This window comes from Terrapene carolina, unplaced genomic scaffold (genome assembly GCF_002925995.2).
Source record: "Terrapene carolina triunguis isolate 2854851 unplaced genomic scaffold, T_m_triunguis-2.0 Scaffold675, whole genome shotgun sequence".
Taxonomy (NCBI): Eukaryota; Metazoa; Chordata; order Testudines; family Emydidae; genus Terrapene; species Terrapene triunguis.
In genome coordinates, this window is record NW_020665026.1 from 139,316 (window position 1) to 157,892 (window position 18,577).

The 18,577-nt window shown below is 58.4% G+C and overlaps 1 protein-coding gene across 1 annotated transcript in view; it reads right to left on the reverse strand.

Moving 5' to 3' along the window:
• The window catches only part of NECTIN4 (nectin cell adhesion molecule 4), a 54,714-nt gene that overhangs the window by 31,176 nt on the left and 4,961 nt on the right, over positions 1-18,577 (reverse strand). The gene's annotated exons all lie outside the window — the stretch shown is intronic.

Sequence of the window (18,577 nt, forward strand, 5' to 3'; positions counted from 1 at the left end):
TGCTCTCGGTCGGGGTCTGTGCAGCGCTTTGTGTACAGGGCCTAGGCCCTGCTGTGATATCAACAATAAATAAGTGACACAATTTTGTAATAAGCCCTAACCCATATCTAGCCCTTTTCAGGGTAGATCGCAGAGCGCTTTACAAAGCAGGTGAGTGTAATTATTGCTATGTTACAGATGGGGAAATGGAGGCACAGGAGGGGAAGTGACTCACCCACAGTCACCCAGCAGGCCAATGGCAGAACTGGGAACAGAAACCTGTTTTCCTAGATCACAATCTAGTGCTCTACCCACTAGACCATGCTATTTCCCTGGGCACTCAGGACCCCGGGGACTCTGTGCCAGTGGAGGATTAGTAATAAGCATGCACCATTCTTTGCCCTTCCCTGGCATCTCCCCCGCTTCCGAGTCCCGCTCGACACACCTGCATTCATCAGCCCCAGTACTGTTCTGCCCGCTTCACAGCTGGGCAGCCCGCCCAGGCATTCGGATGCCACCAGCTCCACGTGATTGGCTGGGAAAGGCGTGGAATGCCCTGGGATGGTGCAGGCAGAGGGGGGGAGGGAGTCATCTGGTTGGTACCTTGCCCTGCCCCCTGCAACCCAGAGCGCACGTGCACACACACACACACACACACACACACACCCTGCACTCTGGGAATCAAGGTCTCTGAATCAGCTGAACGTGAGCTCGCAGTGCGATGTTGCGGCCAAATGGGCTAATATCCTGGGAGGCAGAAGAAGGGGAATGGGGAGTAGGAGCACAGAGGTTAGTTTACCTCCGTCTCTGACACTGGTGCGGCCGCTGCTGAAACCCTGTGTCCAGTTCTGGTGCCCGCAATTCAAGGATGTTGATAAATTGGAGAGGGGTCAGAGAAGAGCCACAAGACTGATGAAAGGATCAGAAAATCTGCCTTACAGCGATAGCCTCACGGAGCTCAGTATGTGGCTTAACAAAGAGAACGCTAAGGGGTGACTTGATCCCAGTCTATAAGTACCTAGATGGGGAACAAATATTTAATAACGGGCTCTTCAGCCTAGCAGAGAAAGGTCGAACACCATCCAACGGCTGGAAGTTGAAGCGAGACACATTCAGACTGGAAATAAAGTGTAAATTTTTAACCGTGAGAGTAATTAACCCCTGGATCAATTTCCCACGGTCGTGGTGGATTCTCCGTCACTGCCCATTTTTAGATCACGACTGGCTGTTTTTCTAACAGATCTGCTCCAGGATGTTCTCTGGCCCTGGGTCATGCGTCATGCAGGGGGTCAGACCGGATGATTTGTGAATCTATGACTCTCTCACACACAGACCCGAATGCCCCGGTTTCTGCTGCCCAAGCCATGTTGCTGCAAACTTAGCACAGCCCCTCACCCTGTTCCTACTGCCCCAGCAGCCCCAGCATCGCCCCCTGGAGCCAGCGGCGAGGAATAGCCCTGGCAACAAAACCTAGGCCCTGCTCTTTCCCCACGCAGACCCTGAGCGTGGGGTGAGCTCCTGGCTCTCAGATCCACCATGTCAACAGAGCACCAAGGGTAAGATCCCCCTCCTGCCAGCCGGCCCGTGAGTCGACTGTCGGTGCCATCCAGAGAAGTTCCTCTAGCCCCACCAGAGTCAAACCCCACAGCCAGCAGCACTAAAGCAGAGTCTCTTTCCCAGAGTGCTCCAGGCCGTGCTGCCTGATGGGGGAGGGACAGAGAGGCCTCGGTTTTCTTGAGAACAAAAGGGACGTTGGGAAGGGGCATCGTCTGCTCGAGTGGTCCAACGTGCCCTGCGTGAGTCTGGGCAAGGGGCCTGACCCTATGGAGCCACTTCCAGCACTGCCCAGAACTGCAAGGCGACGGGGACTCAGGCTGTTCAACCCACCCCTTTCGTTTGGTAGAAAGGGACTCAGGACTTGCCAGACCAGGGGCCCATCTAGCCTGGCATCCCACCTCCGACAGCATCCAGATCAGGGAACTAGAAACCCCCTAGTGGGCAATGGGCGAATAACCTGCCCAGAGGGCGAACCCTCCCCGCCCCGGCTCCTGCCCCAGGCCCCCCAGCAGAGCACAGAGTGATCTGGGGCAGGGCAGATGAGACCCCGCCCCACAAGCCGCAGAGCATCAGCAATTCCCAATGACTTTCCCAGGTGCTTGGCACCTCTCAGAATCGGGCCCTTTGTACAGCCCCTCCGCGCTGCCCCGCTGAATTGACCCCCTGGCGAGCAAGTGACCTTGCTGCACTGACCCTGGGACGTGCCAGCCACCCACAGCAGGGCAAAGGGGGCTCAGCCCAGAACGCCTCCCTGCCACAGATGCCAGAGGCAAAGCCGACCCGCTGCGTGCCCCATGTTGCCAGGGCATTAACAGCTGTGCTCAGCCCACTAGTGGCTTCCAGAGGCTCAGCCAAGGGGCCCGTGGCAGGACTCCGATCCCATCAGCATTCCTGCTGGCTCAGCACTTCCCCCCAGCTGAGGACGCGCCCTGGAACTAAATGCCCCATTGTAGCAGAGGATCATGTGCGAAAATGGCTGCAAACGCTTAGCTCCACACATTACCCTTAACTCTGACCCTGCATCCCTCGTGCATCTTCCTCACTGGCCCAGAATCCCCATCCCAGTCCACAGATCCGGGCACCCCACTGTCCCCCGATGCAATCCGGAACTCCCCTCCCATCCGACCATGCCCTCCCAACGCTTCCACAACCAGCTGGTGCTCTTTAACCTCCCCGCAGAGGAGCATGAATCCTTGCACTGAGCACAAGGTCCTTCACTAGTGCAAGGACCCACGCTCAGCTGCAGAGCACGAGAAGAACCACGCACCACTAGGCTACTCTAAGGCCAAACCACAGAGCTGAGGCAGAACACCGGGCACATCAGAAATCTGCAGAGACAGTGCACAGCGGCTCACCAGCTCTCCTGGGTCTGGCCCACACGCAAGGAACCCTGGGACCTGGCAGGTGTTTCTGTCACATCGGCCAGTGCACAGCTGCCTTGGGAGTTTGTTTCCAGCTTTTCACGTCTTTCTGGGATCAATCAATAACAACCAAACCCCAGACCCCAGCTCCCAATCCCAGAATAGGCTCGATTCCACCAGGACTTCGGGCCAGATTTTTAGAGGTATTTCAGTGCCTGAAGATGCAGACAGATGCTTAGTGGGAGTTTCAAAGACACCTAAGTAAATCTGGCACCTGACACCCTTTGACTTACCATAGGAGTTAGGCACCCAACTTGCTGAGGTGTTCCCCAGCCCCTGGGAGTTCCTTCAATGTATGCACAGGAGGGGGAAGGGGGAAGAGAGAAAGAAGACTTGCAAAGTGAAACCAGCGCACCTGTCACCCCAGGGCCCGCAGGCAGCATCCCCCTGCCTACTCCTGTGGTTTCAACGCTGCAGGGCACTTTTCCCAATTGAGGCTTCCATGGTGTTTGCTTAACACGACCAACAACAGCCCCCTTTCGGCCTCAGAGGGACATTTCCTAGCTGTATATGGAGATATACCTATCTCAGAGAGCTGGAAGGGACCCTGAAAGGTCATCAAGTCCAGCCCCCTGCCTTCACTAGCAGGACCAAGTACTGATTTTGCCCCAGATCCCTAAGTGGCCCCCTCAAGGATTGAGCTCACAACCCTGGGTTTAGCAGGCCAATGCTCAAGCCACTGAGCTATCCCTCCCTCCAGCTGGGCCTAGTGCTGGTGCCTATTCTGTGATCGGGGGGTTGGGAGCTGGGGTTTGGTTGCTCTTGATTGATCCCAGGCTTCAGGGACAAAGGGCACAAGGGCCGCCCGGGCGTGCAAAGCTCCTGGCCCTGCGAGCGCCGGAACAAACAGCAATGGGCAAAGAGGTTTCTGGGAGATCAGCGCCGCCGTGGCTGAGCTGCCAGCTCCATGTGTCAGCAGTGCTGTATGACATCACTCAGCACCCGGGGCAGGAAATGGCCTGCAGCGCCACGCACTGGAGCAGGAACCGCGCCCCCCTGAACTCGGGTCCCGGCAGGAGCCGGGAATGAGCTCCAAACACTTGGCTTCTTCGGCACTTTTCACGCCCGAGCCCAGATCCTGCCTCTGATTTGAGATCTGGAGCAAGGAGCCCTTTGGGTAAGCCTATGTTCCAATCAGCTGTGGAGCCAGCTCCCCTTGCAGCCTGTCCCCCCAGGCCGTCTCCACCAAAACTGGGTGAATCAAAAGGAATCGCTCCCCAGTGCGTGAGAAAGGAGCCGCCAAACCAGAAGAACCAGATCTCCGCCCAGGTCACTTTCCTTTAACCCTGTAATCCCCTGCTAGCTGCAATGCCGAGAAGCCTCCAGCCCGGGTCGGGAGAGTCCGGAAGGGAATGGAAACTGGCCCAGTCTTAGCCATTGTATCTGCTTCCTGGCGCCTTGGCTGCACCAGCAAAACCAGACCTGCGATTCCCTCCTGGTCCGGCCCCAGTCCCTGCAGCACCCCTGCTGGGAGAGGCTGGACCTGGAGCAACAGCGGAAGAGTTAGGTTAGACCGAGCTCAGGTGCTTCCAGCGGCTCCCAGCAGGGGGCGCTGTGGGGAGCAGGGTAGGAGCGTTGGATGCAGGGGGGGAGCTCCCGGCTCCCAGCCTCCCCAGCAGGAGGCGCTGCAGGGAATGACGTCCAGGCTTCAGCACTCTCACCTTCCTGCAGCGGCAGCTCTGCAAGTGGGGACTGCAGCAGGCTGGGAGCGCCCGGAGTGGGGGTCGCCAGGGCCAGAGACCCGGCCACATTCCCCACTCTGGGAATTGTAAACCAGCCTGGCTCCTGACGTCTGCCCTAGCCTTCCCATGGCAGGCGGCCCTCCCTGCCCTGCAGGGGAATGCGGGGCACGCCGCACACACGCCACACGCATGCATGTCGGCGGGCACTCGTGTAGGGGGAGATGGGAAGGTGACGACAAAGGACGCTCCCCCGGGGGATCACCCCTCTCTCCCCCCCCACCAGTTCCCTGCTGGGGGGGGGGAGCCCATCACCTCTCTATGCCCCGTGAAACTTGGCGAGGCCCTGGCTGCTGTCTGCAGGGAGCCCAGCCGCATGCCAAGGGTTCGCCCAGCCCATCCGGCCCTGCCAATCTCCCTTGCCTCCCTCGCTGTTGCTGTAGCCACGGCCACTGTAAACAGAACCGCCCCGTCCTGGTAAATAAACAGGGGTGGAGCTGGGCACCTGGGGATTCCTGGCTCTTCCTCGCCACCCCTGGGGCTCAACAGCCCCTGCACGTGGGAGTGGTGCTGTGGGCGTGACCCGGGTCCTCTCCCATCCCAGCAGCTGGGCATTAGGTCACATCTAGGGACTGTTCTTGGGCACAGGCGGCAGAGCTGGGATAGCCACAACGTCTGTGCTCCACGGGGAGGGCAAAGCGATGCCCCCTGCCGGCTTGGCAGAGAGCGGGCACCTTCAGACTGGTGGCCCATCCGCCCTGCTGGCTGCTCCCACAAGAGCCCCCATTACACACCTCATGGCCCCCTCTAGTCCCCCCCCAATCAGTTCCATCTCCCGTAACACGCCTGGCCGATTGTGCTGGGCGCCGCAAAGGAGGCAGTGTGGCCTGGTGGTTAGCGTGGGAGACAAGCCGTCGAGACAGCTGGGCCCCGCCCTGCTCCTGTTGGAACCTCCCACGCCACAGCCCTAGCTTCCCTCTCCCTTACACCACTCCTGATTTACCCAAGGGCATGCAAGAGGAGAGACTCAGACATACGCCCACCTCAAAGACTTCACTGGGGGGCAGGTTGGAGCCCTGGGGTTCTGCTTCTAGCTCTGCCCCTGGCTGTGCGCAAGTCACTGCCCTTTGCTGTGCCTCAGTTTCCCTATCTGTAAAATGGGGACAACATTCCTGCTGCACCTCCTTCCCTAATGAATGAACGTCTGTAAAGTGCTTTGAGCACCTCACGATGGAAGGTGCCGTAAAGAGTCCGGTATCACGTGAAGGGAATCCTTCCTGTCCCTTGGGGTGCTGCCCTGAAGCATGACAGTGGAACCCCCTCCCTCGGCAGAGATTCTCCTGCAGACCAGAAGCATTGGTATTATTTACATACATTTTGGTAGCACCTAGGGGCTCTTACTGAGCTCAGGGCCCTGTTGTGCCGGGGGCTGCACAGACCCCAACCGAGCTTGGGGCCCCGTTGTGTCAGGCGCTGCACACCATGCAATACCATTGGCATCTGGGAATAGGTGATGATGTAGAAAGATTGTCTCATTTTCATGCTGGACATTTTCACTCAGGCCCCCAGGCTCCCATGTCTCTGTTCCCCACACCAGCTACCTACAGCCTGTGGGTTAACACCCAAAGTATTAATTTATTAATAATAATTTATTATTATTATTAATAATAATAATAGTTATTATTTGTATTACAGTAGCACCTAGACACTCCATTCTTGGACCCCATTGTGCCAAGCGCTGTACATTTTATTAGGTGTATTACGGTAGTGCATAGGCATCCCGGTCCTACACCAGGACCCCATTGTGCCAGATGCTGTACATTATTTATTAGGTGTATTACGGTAGCACCCAGGAGCCCCAGTCATGGCCCCCCTGGTGCCAGGCGCTGCACAAACCCAGAACAGACAGACTTTCCCTGTCCCAAAGAGCGTCCCAGCTAGTCAGGTTCCTTCCGATCCTCCCTGAGCTCTCACCTTGGTTCCCAGCCCTGACCTGCCCTTTCCACTCCAGCTGAATGAGAGCAATAAATAGCCGTCGGTAGCACACTCGGCCCATCCACATTATAACAACATCACCTTGCTCCTACCCAGCGCAATTCAAACCCTCTATGGGGGTGTCTACACAGCTCACTGCGCCTGGGTTCGGACGCAGGTTTGAGCCCAAGTCGCCCTTCTGTCCGCATCCACATCAGAGACTTGGGTCAGCGAGCACTCAGGACCCGGGTCCTAGGACCTGCTGGGGGGTGGATCAGAGCCGAGTCCTGCTGAGACTCGGGGCCAGCCCTGTCACCCTGCCGTGTGGACGCAGCTCAAGCCGCAGGCCGGAGTCAGAAGGTCTGCGCGGTGCAGTATGGCCGTGTTAGCACGGCTGTGAGACCTGAGGCCAGCCGTGGAAGCCCGGGTTTACAATGCAGCGTGGGCGCTCAAGCGCGGACTTGCAAACATGAGTCCACTTACCCAGGTCCCCTGCTGCTGGGGCCGGGCTGGGGCATGCACGGTCCCCAGACGTGGGTGGGAAGCCGGATTCGCCCGCGTCCTGCCCCTGGTGCAGGGGCGGCAGGGGAGGGGGGTTCTGTGTGATGCTGGTGGGGGAGGTGCTTGGCCAGAGACTGAAACATCAAGGGGCCTAAATCACCAGGCGGTGCCATCCCAGTCCCAGGCTGCGTGGAGGGGAACCAGGGAGGCCTGTGGACAGGTGGGTTCCTGCCACAGCTTTTCCTGCTGCCCCTACCCCGGGGGGCAAGGGGGCTGCTTTAAATGCATGCTCCTGGAACACCCCATCCAGCCTGGCACTCCTGGGCAGTTCCTGTGCTGCTGGCCTTAGCAGCAGAAGGCCAGATGCTGGCACGGAGTCTCCCCACTCCACCCCTCTCTGTTCCCTAGGCTGGGAGGTCACCAGATGGAGTCAGACTTGGCTTCCTTGCCCCGTTGCACGGGAGTCTGGGAGCAGCAGCTCTGTGTGTGTTGCATGCATGTCCCCACGTCTGTGCGTCCGCACACACGTCACAGGGTGTGTGCAGGACTGCATGTGCACGTAACTGTGCATGTGTGTGTGTGCAAGTGAGTGTGAGCACACAAGTGTTCCTGCGCAAGTGAGCACATACACAGCCACGCTCACACACATGTGCTTGCGTGAATGCGCACACCCACTTAACAGGGCAACTGCACGAGCCCACGAGCGTGCGCACCTGCTTGGGCACACAGGTGTGCACACAAGTGTGTGAGCACACAAGCACATGTACCTGAGTGTGCAAAGTCCATGCACGTGCAAATCTGGACTGAGTGTGGCCAGCAGAGACCCAGAATATCGGCAAGTTCAGGAGGGAGCACTTGAAAGTTGTGCCACGCTGGTGTGCGAGCTGCACGTGCATGTTGGAGGTTGTACTAACGAACGTGCGAGGGCACACAAGAGCACTGATGTGTACCCATGTGAATCCATGCTCTGCGTGTGGGTGCAGATTGCCATGGAGGGGGGCAAATGACGCACAGCTGGGCTTAGCCCAGCCCTCACCTGTGCCATTCTCTGCCCAGGGACAAATGTGACCTGGTCCCATTCCGTAGGGAGGGGCATGAAGCCATAGGCTCCTCCTACTGGGGGGAGGGGCACAGCAGGCTGTCAACATCAAGATCCACCCCCAGCCCTATGGCGCAGAGCCAGCTCCTCACACCAGCTCCCACACACTGCGTGAGCCTGCCAAGCTGCCAGCTGAAATCCCCAGAGGCTGCATTCGCCGAGGGGCGAGACGGGGGGTGGGGAGGCACAGAAACCACCTGCCATTAATCTGCAGCTCCCAGCCCCATGTCATCCTAATCCCCACTCTCAGGCCCGGCTCCCCGCCCCGCCAGGCTCGAAGCTGCTGGCTGAAAGGTTTAGCTGCTCCCAGACATCTAGCCGGGGGTCTGGGAATCCCCGAGGGTGGGGGTGGGGAGAGGCGCCTGCCTCAGGGAGCCCAGAATCACCGAGCAAGGAAGGGGAACATCAGCCGGGGGTGTTACTTGCTCAGGAACAAGGGGGGCAGTTACACCCTCCCCCTGAACTTGGTTCCCCCATCTTTTCACACGTCTATATGCTCCACATCCCCGCAGGATGCAGTTTAACCCCACACAGCGTCCCCCCTCCCCCAAAGCACTGACACCACTTTGCCCACCCCCAGAGCTGTTCAGTCCCAGGGGGCTGGATACACAGACCCTGGAGGGGCCCAATCAGAGCCCGGGGCTGGGTTTCCCTCCTGACCCCAGCTGGCACATAAGCCCTGCAGGCTGAAGCTGGCCAGGCCTTGAAGCCGGCCCCCCTCCCCCACTAACCAGCATAAGTGCAGACCCAGTTCTACCTCCCAGGTCAGTTAGGACATGGTGACCCCCCACCCCGCCACTGCCACCCAGGGTAAGGGCGAGGGAACCAGGCCGCAGAGCCCTAGAACACTGGTTCTGCCCTGGCACGGAGCCTCTGGGGGCGGCTGGGGCAGCGGGCACACAGAACGGGCCCTGGAGAACATTGGGATGGGGGCTGGTCTACACTGGGAAAGTTCGGCGGCCCAGCTGCAACTCCGAGGGGGTGAGAAATCCACTCCCCAGCCTAAGCCCAGTGCAGCCAGTGCTAGGCCAATGGAAGAATTCTTCTGTCCACCTCGAGGGCGGGAGACACCCTCCGTCACTGTCGGGAGCGTCTGCACTGAAGCGTTTCAGGTGTAGACAAGCCTGGAGGGTTTACACTGATTCGGAGCACTGAGCCTCCCAAATCCCCTCTTGTGGAGCCAGGGGAGGGCCCTGTGCTGGTGCCAGCACGGTGGGTGGGTGGTGTGAGGAGCTCACAGCTCCCCTCAGCCCAGCCTCCTGCAGCAGAAGGAAATTCGTAGCTGCTCTAGACCCAGCAGGGGGCGCTGTGGTGAGTGGGGCTGGAGCACGGCCTGTAAAGAGAGCATCCAGCCCCAGCTCTCCCAGCAGGGGGCGCTGTGGGGATGGGAGTGGGGCAGGAGCACCAGCCTTGTGGGGGGCCTCCGGGTGTGACTACATCACTGTTTTACTTTAGCAGATCCTCTGAAGGTTTACCAAGAATGAAGCCAAGAACCCTCCCAGCAGAAGCCAAGAACCGGCCCACGCTAGATCCCCTCTCCTCCCAAACAGCCGGTCCCTTTAATATCCGACAGGCCGATAGTGGCAGGAAACAATGGGCGCCCCAGGCCCTACCTGCTGATTAACGTCACGCTGGGGCTTTAGGGGAATTAGCTGCCAGCTGGGCTTACGTCAGCCCCCCATTGTTCTGGGTGCCCGGATCCAGCCGGGAGCTTCCCTCTGCCTTTCACACAGAAGCGTCTCACGTCCATGCACCCTTTCCCCACACAAGCCCTCCGGCTCCCCGCACCAGCCAGCACGGCTGCCCTGCTCCTATGGGACTGCTGCCTTCTGAGCCTCCATCTCTGCTCTGGGATGGTCTGCAGGGCCACGGGGCGTGGATGGAGCCCCGGTTCAGCCACTGCTCCCGTCCCCGCTCTGTGCCTCAGTTTCCCCCCATGTAAGAGGGCTGATGCTGCCCTGCTGCACAGGGTTAATTCATCCAGGCCTGAGAGCCTCCCGGAGAGGGGCCTGAAGAAGGGCCAGGGCACGACACCTGCCAGCGTGAGACGCACCCATAGGCTGTCAGCGCTGCCAGGGGGTAGCTCCCATCCAGACCCTATCCTACCTCGTGCGGTGGAACCCCCCAGCTCCGCCCACCACCAGCCGCCCTGGGCCCGCACTGAGGCGAGGGGCAGCGACAGCTCAGCTGGCGTTTCCCCAGCCCAGGGGCAGGCCGTAGCTCTCAGGGCTGGGAACCCGGATGCTTGAGCCCTGAAATTGATGGGGAGCCAGAAAAGGAGAGAAACAGGTCCCCGATCCCGATCCCATCCAATCTGGAGGGGTCTCCCCGCGTCGCATGCCCCGTGGCACAGGGGCAGCGCGCTGCCGGCACAAAGGAGCAGCCTCTTCCAGCAGCTGCAGCCTTTGCTCTGTTTGCACCAGTAAAGCCCGACCACTGGGGAACACGCACTTCTGGCAAGGAGCCGCCCGGCATCCCGCAGGAGGCAGGGTGGCTCTGAGGGCTGCGTGCGGCACAGGCTCCGGAGGCCGTGGCTGGGGCTCAGTTCAGAGCCCATGCCAGGGTGCCGTTCTCCTCCCCCTTAGCAGCGTTCCGGGCAGGGAACACCACTGAGGAGTCCCTGAGATGCGCCAGGACGCCCCGTCCCTTCCAACCGGACGGTCCCGCAATGCGGCAGAGCCTAAAGCTGCTGTCGAGCCGTAGGGACGAGAGACACAAAACCCCTGGGAGATGGCTTGCTCTCTGCTGATCACTTGCCAGTGCACTGGGTAAAAAGTGAGGTGGCAAAGTTTGCAGATGATACTAAACTGCTCAAGATAGTTAAGACCAAAGCAGACTGTGAAGAACTTCAAAAAGATCTCACAAAACTAAGTGATTGGGCAACAAAATGGCAAATGAAATGTAATGTGGATAAATGTAAAGTAATGCACATTGGAAAAAATAACCCCAACTATACATACAATATGATGGGGGCTAATTTAGCTACAACTAATCAGGAAAGAGATCTTGGAGTCATCGTGGCTAGTTCTCTGAAGATGTCCGCGCAGTGTGCAGTGGCGGTCAAAAAAGCAAACAGGATGTTAGGAATCATTCAAAAAGGGGATAGAGAATAAGATGGAGAATATCTTATTGCCCTTATAGAAATCCATGGTACGCCCACATCTTGAATACTGCGTACAGATGTGGTCTCCTCATCTCAAAAAAGATATACTGGCATTAGAAAAGGTTCAGAGAAGGGCAACTAAAATGATTAGGGGGTTGGAACGGGTCCCATATGAGGAGAGATTAAAGAGGCTAGGACTTTTCAGCTTGGAAAAGAGGAGACTAAGGGGGGATATGATAGAGATATATAAAATTGTGAGTGATGTGGAGAAAGCGAATAAGGAAAAGTTATTTACTTGTTCCCATAATATAAGAACTAGGCGCCACCAAATGAAATTAATGGGCAGCAGGTTTAAAACAAATAAAAGGAAGTTCTTCACGCAGCGCACAGTCAACCTGTGGAACTCCTTGCCTGAGGAGGTTGTGAAGGCTAGGACTATAAGAGAACTAGATAAATTCATAGAGGTTAAGTCCATTAATGGCTATTAGCCAGGATGGGTAAGGAATGGTGTCCCTAGCCTCTGTTTGTCAGAGGGTGGAGATGGATGGCAGGAGAGAGATCACTTGATCATTACCTGTTAGGTCCACTCCCTCTGGGGCACCTGGCATTGGCCACTGTCGGTAGACGGGATACTGGGCTGGATGGACCTTTGGTCTGACCCAGTCTGGCCATTCTTATGTTCACTGATCTAGCTTGGAGCACCACAGGCTGGGGCTCCCTGCTCTTCCCGGCCGCTCTGCTATCCACTGGATCTCGGCGATTCGGGAAAGGCTCCCAACACCAGGCAACCAGCACAGCTCCTGCTCATGGCCCTTGGATCGCACCTGCCTCCCTGGGGCATGCAACCCTCTCTCCCCAGCATGCGTTCAAACCAGCCCCTCCAGATCCAATCTTCCAGGCAGATTTCCAGGAAAAACAAGCATGCAAAGGCCCCAGCAGGAAGATACAAGGATGTACACAGACATCGCCCTCGCAATTGCGTGCACGGCGATTTACCGCACAGCAACTGCATGTATTGTTTCTCCGCCGGCATTTCTGTGCTCCCCATCAGCCATCCCCCTCCTCCCTGCAGCCAGCCTCTTCCCCCCTGCCCTAGGAGCTGGTCCAGCTTCAAGGAAAGGTTGGGCGTAGCAGGCCCTGCGTCCCATCACCGGCACATGTGCAGACGAGCACTGCTCTTCGCGCTCTCTGCACATGGCCGGGAAACGCTCCTTCCCAGCATCAAAGCCCTAATGCTGCTTGCGCAGAGGGGAGCCTCCCCTGCTTCTCCCGGGGAAGAGGCCTGTTGCTTTGGAGACAAAGATCCAGAGTTCTAGTCCCGGCTCCGCCAGGGTATAAACGTGTCTGGGGTCTGGCACACGTTACAACGCCCCCTGGCGCTCTCTAGTGCCTCTGCAATGTGGCACCTGCATGTGTCTCCTCGCTGCCTACTGCTGCCCTAGTAAGGGGATGGCCTGGCCTGGCCTCTGCAGGGGACGGAGGTACCCAACGCCCTTTGAGGTGCTGGACTCCGAGAGCTCCCGGCCCAGGCCAGACGGTGCCAGGGGTGTCTGTGGCAGTGCCCGGGCAGCTGGGCTGAAAGCAGCAGATGGAAGGAGGGTAAAACAAAACTAAAGGAGCCCCAAACTGGCTCCACCAGCTCCCGGCTCCTTTGGTTTGTCAGCGAAATGCAGGGCAATTAGCCCTGTATTCCCCAGCGCTTGTAACACCAAAGCCCACGGGGCTGCAATCAAGTTAATTGGCCAAACGAGGGCTGCAGCCTGCTGGCTTCGCTGCTTCAGCGCTGGTTGCCCAACCCGCAGAGGGGACGGTTGGGCCTGGCCCCCTCTCGCCCCAGGGCCCTATAAACCTCTGCAAGGGCAGGGAATGAAAGGCACCGTAGCACCCACGGGAGAAGGAGGAGGAGAGCGGGGTAGGTCTAGACTCTGTGGAGGGGACCATGCTGGGGCTGGGGGGACCATGCTGCTGGCATCTGCTCCCTAGAACCCCTGAGAGATTGGGGGGACCCAAGGGTTGGAATGAGAGATCAGACCCCCCCCCCCAGTTTGGTTCACGCCCCCATTGCACAAGCACCTTTGTTTTGCTGGCACGGGGAGCTGGCAAAGCTGCTGGGCCTGGCACAATCCCCGAGAGGGCAGGAATGCGGAGGGCGGGGGACACCTGCAGCTGACTGCACCACACGCCCTTCAGAGCCCCCAAATGCCCACCCCCCGTCACACCCCCACCACCTCCACTGCCCTTCACACCACCCTCGGTCTCTCTGCCACAGCTTTCTGGGAAGAGCGGAAGGTCAGATGCCCAGCACAGGAGATGGGCAGCCAGAAGGGGGCAGAGCCTTGCTGACTAGGGGACAGAGACAGCTGCTCTGGGGTCCCTCAGGCAGGGCGTGCAGCTGGCGAATCTCACTGCACTGAAGGTCACCGCAGCCTCCACGCTGCAGCGGTCCACACCCTGTCAGACAGATGGATGGACAGACGACGGGGAGACAGGACTCCTGGTTCTTTCCATTGTCTTGGCAAAAATTCACCGAGTGGCCCTGGGCAAGTCACTTCCCCTGCTCCGTGACTCAGTTTCCCCCACCTGAGCCGAGACGAGACGAACCCAGCTGTGGGGTGGGTGAAAGGACAGATTCCCTGACATTCTGGGGTCCTGAGCTGGCCGGAGTTACAGACCCGCCAAGCGGCTCCTTCCTCCTCTTGTTTGACCCCCAAAGTCAATGCACAAAACCCAGAAGTAAGCACCCCCCAGCCCCTGCAGTGAGAGTGGGGGAGAGTTTCCGGGGCCCCTCCTGCTTTTCGCAACCCAGCCGGCCTGTCCCACCCCCAGTCCCTGCCGTGCGAGTCCCTCCCAGCTCATTATCCCATAAAGCTAACTGCACTGCCAGCCTAAGCCGGCGAAACACACCCACTCAACCAGAAAAACAGCCGCTGCCTGGTCCTACCACCCACCTGCTCCTCCCCAGCTCCGTGCCCAGCACCCCTGGGCCTGCAGGGAAAACCTAACGCAAAGCCGCTCAAAGTAGGGACCAGGAGGCGGTTGATTGTTGGCCTCCGTGAGCCCAGCCCCGGACTGCAATGCCTCTTTCGGACAGGCTCAGCCGACAGGCCAGGCAGTGAATGAAGGACTTTCCCGGCTCTTCCAGCTCATGGAAGACCGGGACCAACACGTACGCAGCCTCTGTCTAACGGCCCCGACGAAGGGCTCCAACGGAACGGCGCAACCCATGCTAGAGCGGGGCGAGATATTTACGACGGGCCGTTGGAAAAGGCCCGTGTCTCGTCAAAACTGACACGCTCCATTCGGAACGAAACGTCCAGTGGAAATGCTTCCAACCGATTCCCGCTGGAAACGGGGGAGCTTGTTTCGCCTTCCGCGTTCTGTTTCATTTCACTTTGGGTGCCATCCGCCACTTGTTGGATCTACAGATAACGACGGTGGCTATGCTAATTGCATGGCCAGGGCTCCACAGGTCCTCCATTCCGCCCCCTTCCTGTTTTCCAGATTTCCCCCAAACCAGTTGGGTTCCGCCCCTTGGTGCCTAGAACGTTCCCTGAAATTTTGGAATTGATCATCTGTGGTGTTGCAAAGTCATCACCATGTGACAGACAGACAAGGCGGGTGAGGTAATCTCTGTCATCGGACCAACTTCGGATGGTGAAAGAGACAAGCTCTGGAGAAGAGCTCTGTGTCGCTCGACGGCTTGTCTCTCTCCCCGACAGAAGTTGGCTCAATAACAGGTATTCCCTCCCCTGCCTCGTCTCTCTAACATCCTGGGACCCACATGGCTACAACAGCTCTGCATACAACATGTCGCAGACAGACAGACAGACTGACAGACAGAGAGATGCCATCAAGTAGAGGGTAAGACCTTCGCAAGCTCAGCCAATGAAATCGACCGTACGATACTGTTGCGATATTACTGGATCGTTTCATTTCAGTGTTTCCGAACCGGAATGTTTCGTTCCGTCAAATATTTCGAGTTTTGGACTTTTCATCACGATTTGGGGGAAAAACAAACTCTGGACTGTTGGACTGTCCCCAGGAGATAGAAATTCTCTTTGGTTTGAGCATTGGCCTACTAAACCCAGGGTTGTGAGTTCAATCCTTGAGGAGGCCACTTAGGGATCTGGGGCAAAAATCTGTCTGGGGATTGGTCCTGCTTTGAGCAGGGGGTTGGACTAGATGACCTCCTGAGGTCCCTTCCAACCCTGATATTCTATGATTCTTTTCTCACTAGCTCTGATGCGCTCAGAGCCCTGGCTCAGCACGCGGTTACCAAGAGGGAACGGATCCAGGGCCATCCTTAGGCATACGCGGCTGCGTAGGGCACCCAAAAATTACGGCACCATTACAGATCCAATGATTCCTGCGGGCGCGAGGCCGGCTGGCAGGCCTGGTGGTTATTTGAAATTCTGCGGGAACTTTTTGGCCCAATCTTTCCCGTTACGGGTGGGGCCTCACCCCATGTGCATGCACAGTCCCTTCCTCTGGGAACACAGCACTGATCGCTTTGGAGTAAGGCTACTTGGTGTGAGTCGAGGGAGCAGATTCGTGGTCAATGTGAACGTCTCTCAGACACACCACGGCGAAGAACAACTGTCAAAGTTCAGGCCACCTTGGTCAGTCACATGAGAGATGTGGGACCAGTTCTTATTATTACTGATGTTACAGTCGCATCTAAAGGTTCAACCGAGACCTGGGGGAGAGCGCTGTCGTGCAGGGCGCTGCACAGCCCCTGAGTGAGACCAGGGGGCCCCGCCGTCATGCCAGGCACTACACAGATACACAACAAGAGACAGTCGCAGGTCCACTGAGCTCACAATCCAAGGCCCAAAGTCAGACTAGAAGTTGCCAAACCCTATAGCGACTGGCCCCATGGCTGTACCCAGACAGTCCCGGCCCTGGCAAGCTCACAGTCTGGGTAAACAAACCACACCCAGGGTGATGAACAGGAGGGATTATTGCCCCATTTTACAGAGGGGGAAACTGAGGCGCAGTGCTGGGACTTGAACCCAGGGCGGCTGATGTCACCCCAGAGCCTTACCCCATACCCAACCCATCAGCGGGTCACTGTGGGAGGCGCTGGGCACATTGGACAATCTCCCCCACCCCCAGCACACCAGCACAGCCTGCTCGGACCCCGGGGCAGGTGAATTCAGCGGGCGGGGTACCGAGTTGCCAGACCCCCAGAGAAGCACCACTGAGAAATGACTGCAGACAGGGCAGCTTCCCGGGACCCCCAGCTCCGTGTCCCTGGAGGCTTCAGATCAAGGTTGGGGCCCTCTGGCTTGGGAGAAAACGCCCCTGGCTCAATCTGCTCTTAAGCCGGGAGCCCTGCAAAGGCCGGTGCCCACTGGTGTGCTCTGCTGCCAGGCAGGAGGGGCTAGGCTTGGTCTCATCCCCTCGCCTGGCACAGTTAGTGCCCTGCTACGCTGGAGACTCACTCCCAGCCCTGGTCTCCTTCCTGCTCATCCATTTGTGCCAGGCCCGCTCCCCCTCCCACACCCTCCCTGCAGTCAGAACTGCCCCCGGGAAGCCTGCAACTCTCCCAGTGCAGTGGACAGATTTCCCCTTGGGAGGACCGGGCCAGTGGGCGGGTTGGGGCCCATCCCCCATCCGCGGGCTTTTGCTAGAGAAATTAGCCCGTTACCGTATGCCCCGGGGCAAGGGGGAGAAGCGAAGGAATCCTGGGGCTCCCTAGATCCTTCTCGGGACCAGCTGAGCTGCCCGACAGGTGCACGGGACGCAGGCCCAGCCCGATGCAAGGGGGAAACCCACAGCTAATTGGCCGGCTCTGCGCGGTTACAGGGCTGGGGAGTCAGCGGCTCAGCAGTTTTATTGGCGGTGACAAACGACCAGCTTCACCGGCCGGGGCATGAGTGGTTTTGTCTCCTGCCCGCTCTCCGGCCGCACAGGCTGGGTTTGTGCAAAGTCTCCAGTCTCGGGGCGTCACATTTCCTCTTGCCCTGCAGGGCGAATGCCGCTGAATCACGCCAGAGTCCTGGGGAACTGCTGGAGGTTTCAGGCCCTGGGGCTCCCCAGTTAGCCGTTCAGGGGAGCCCCTGCAGTGGGATCCACCCCGGTTGGGTGCAGGGTCTGTCCTAGGGCAGCCAAAGCGGGACAGAGCCCCTCGCAGTGACAGCACCCGTTGCACGCGGCCGGGGAAATGGGATCCAAAGACCCCATCCTCGCGCAGAGCCCCACAACAGACCCGAGCGAGCCCCTACAGCCACTCTCCTGGATTCACTGGGCAGAATCCCGGCCCCATTGAGGTCCGTGGGAGTTTTTCTGTTGATTTCAATGGGGCCAGTTCACCCTAAGGCCAGAAGGACCCATGCTGACGATCTAGTCTGAGCGCCTGCATATCCCAGGCCCGACACCCTCCCCCAAGGAGTCCCACACCCCGGTCCCCTCCCATTGCTCCGGTGCGAGCCCGAGCGGCTCTGTCAGACAGAGATGCCCCGGCTGGATTGAAAGATTTCAGACGGCAGAGGCAGCATTCTGCAGGGCAGCTGTTCCACTGGCTCCTTCCCACCCTGTAAGCACCTTCAATTAGCCGGAATCTCTCTAATCCATTGACCTCCTCCGTCCCCTAGAGAGGGAGGGACAAGTCAGCTGGGGTGTAGGAGCCGGAGAGAGTGGGGCTGTACAGTGCCGGAGCCCAGGCTGGACTCCACAACAACCATCGGGTTACGCCAGCCGACGAGGAAGTCTGAGCCAAGGGTCTCACCGCCCCAGCAGGGACCTCCCTGGCATCGCTTCATAGACTCCAAGGCCAGGCGGGAACATTGTGATTGTCTTGTCCGACCTCCTGGCTAACCCAGGCCGAAGATCTGCCCCCCGAATAATCCCTAGAGCTGATCTGTCAGAGAAATGTCCGATCTTAACCAAGTGATGCTAGGCACACAGGAACGGAGACAGATGAGCCCCGAACAGCAGGAAGAAGCTGAGCATCTTTATGCCACAAATCAGGGAGAAGTATTTTCTGTATTACTTCAGGGTCTTGCACAGACCCCCAGCGAGAGACGGTCCCTGCCCCCAACGAGCTCACAGTGTAATCAGACAAAAGGTGAGGGGGAAACTGAGGCACAGAGCAGGGATGGCACTTACTCAAGGTCTGTGGCAGAGCCAGTAACACAACCCAGGTGTCTTGAGTCACAAAACAGTGCCCTTGCCACTAAGCCAGACTGCCCCTCGGCAGTATAGCATAACGAACTCATTCCTCATCTTGAGTCCCTCATGGAGCTGTAACCCCCACCATAGG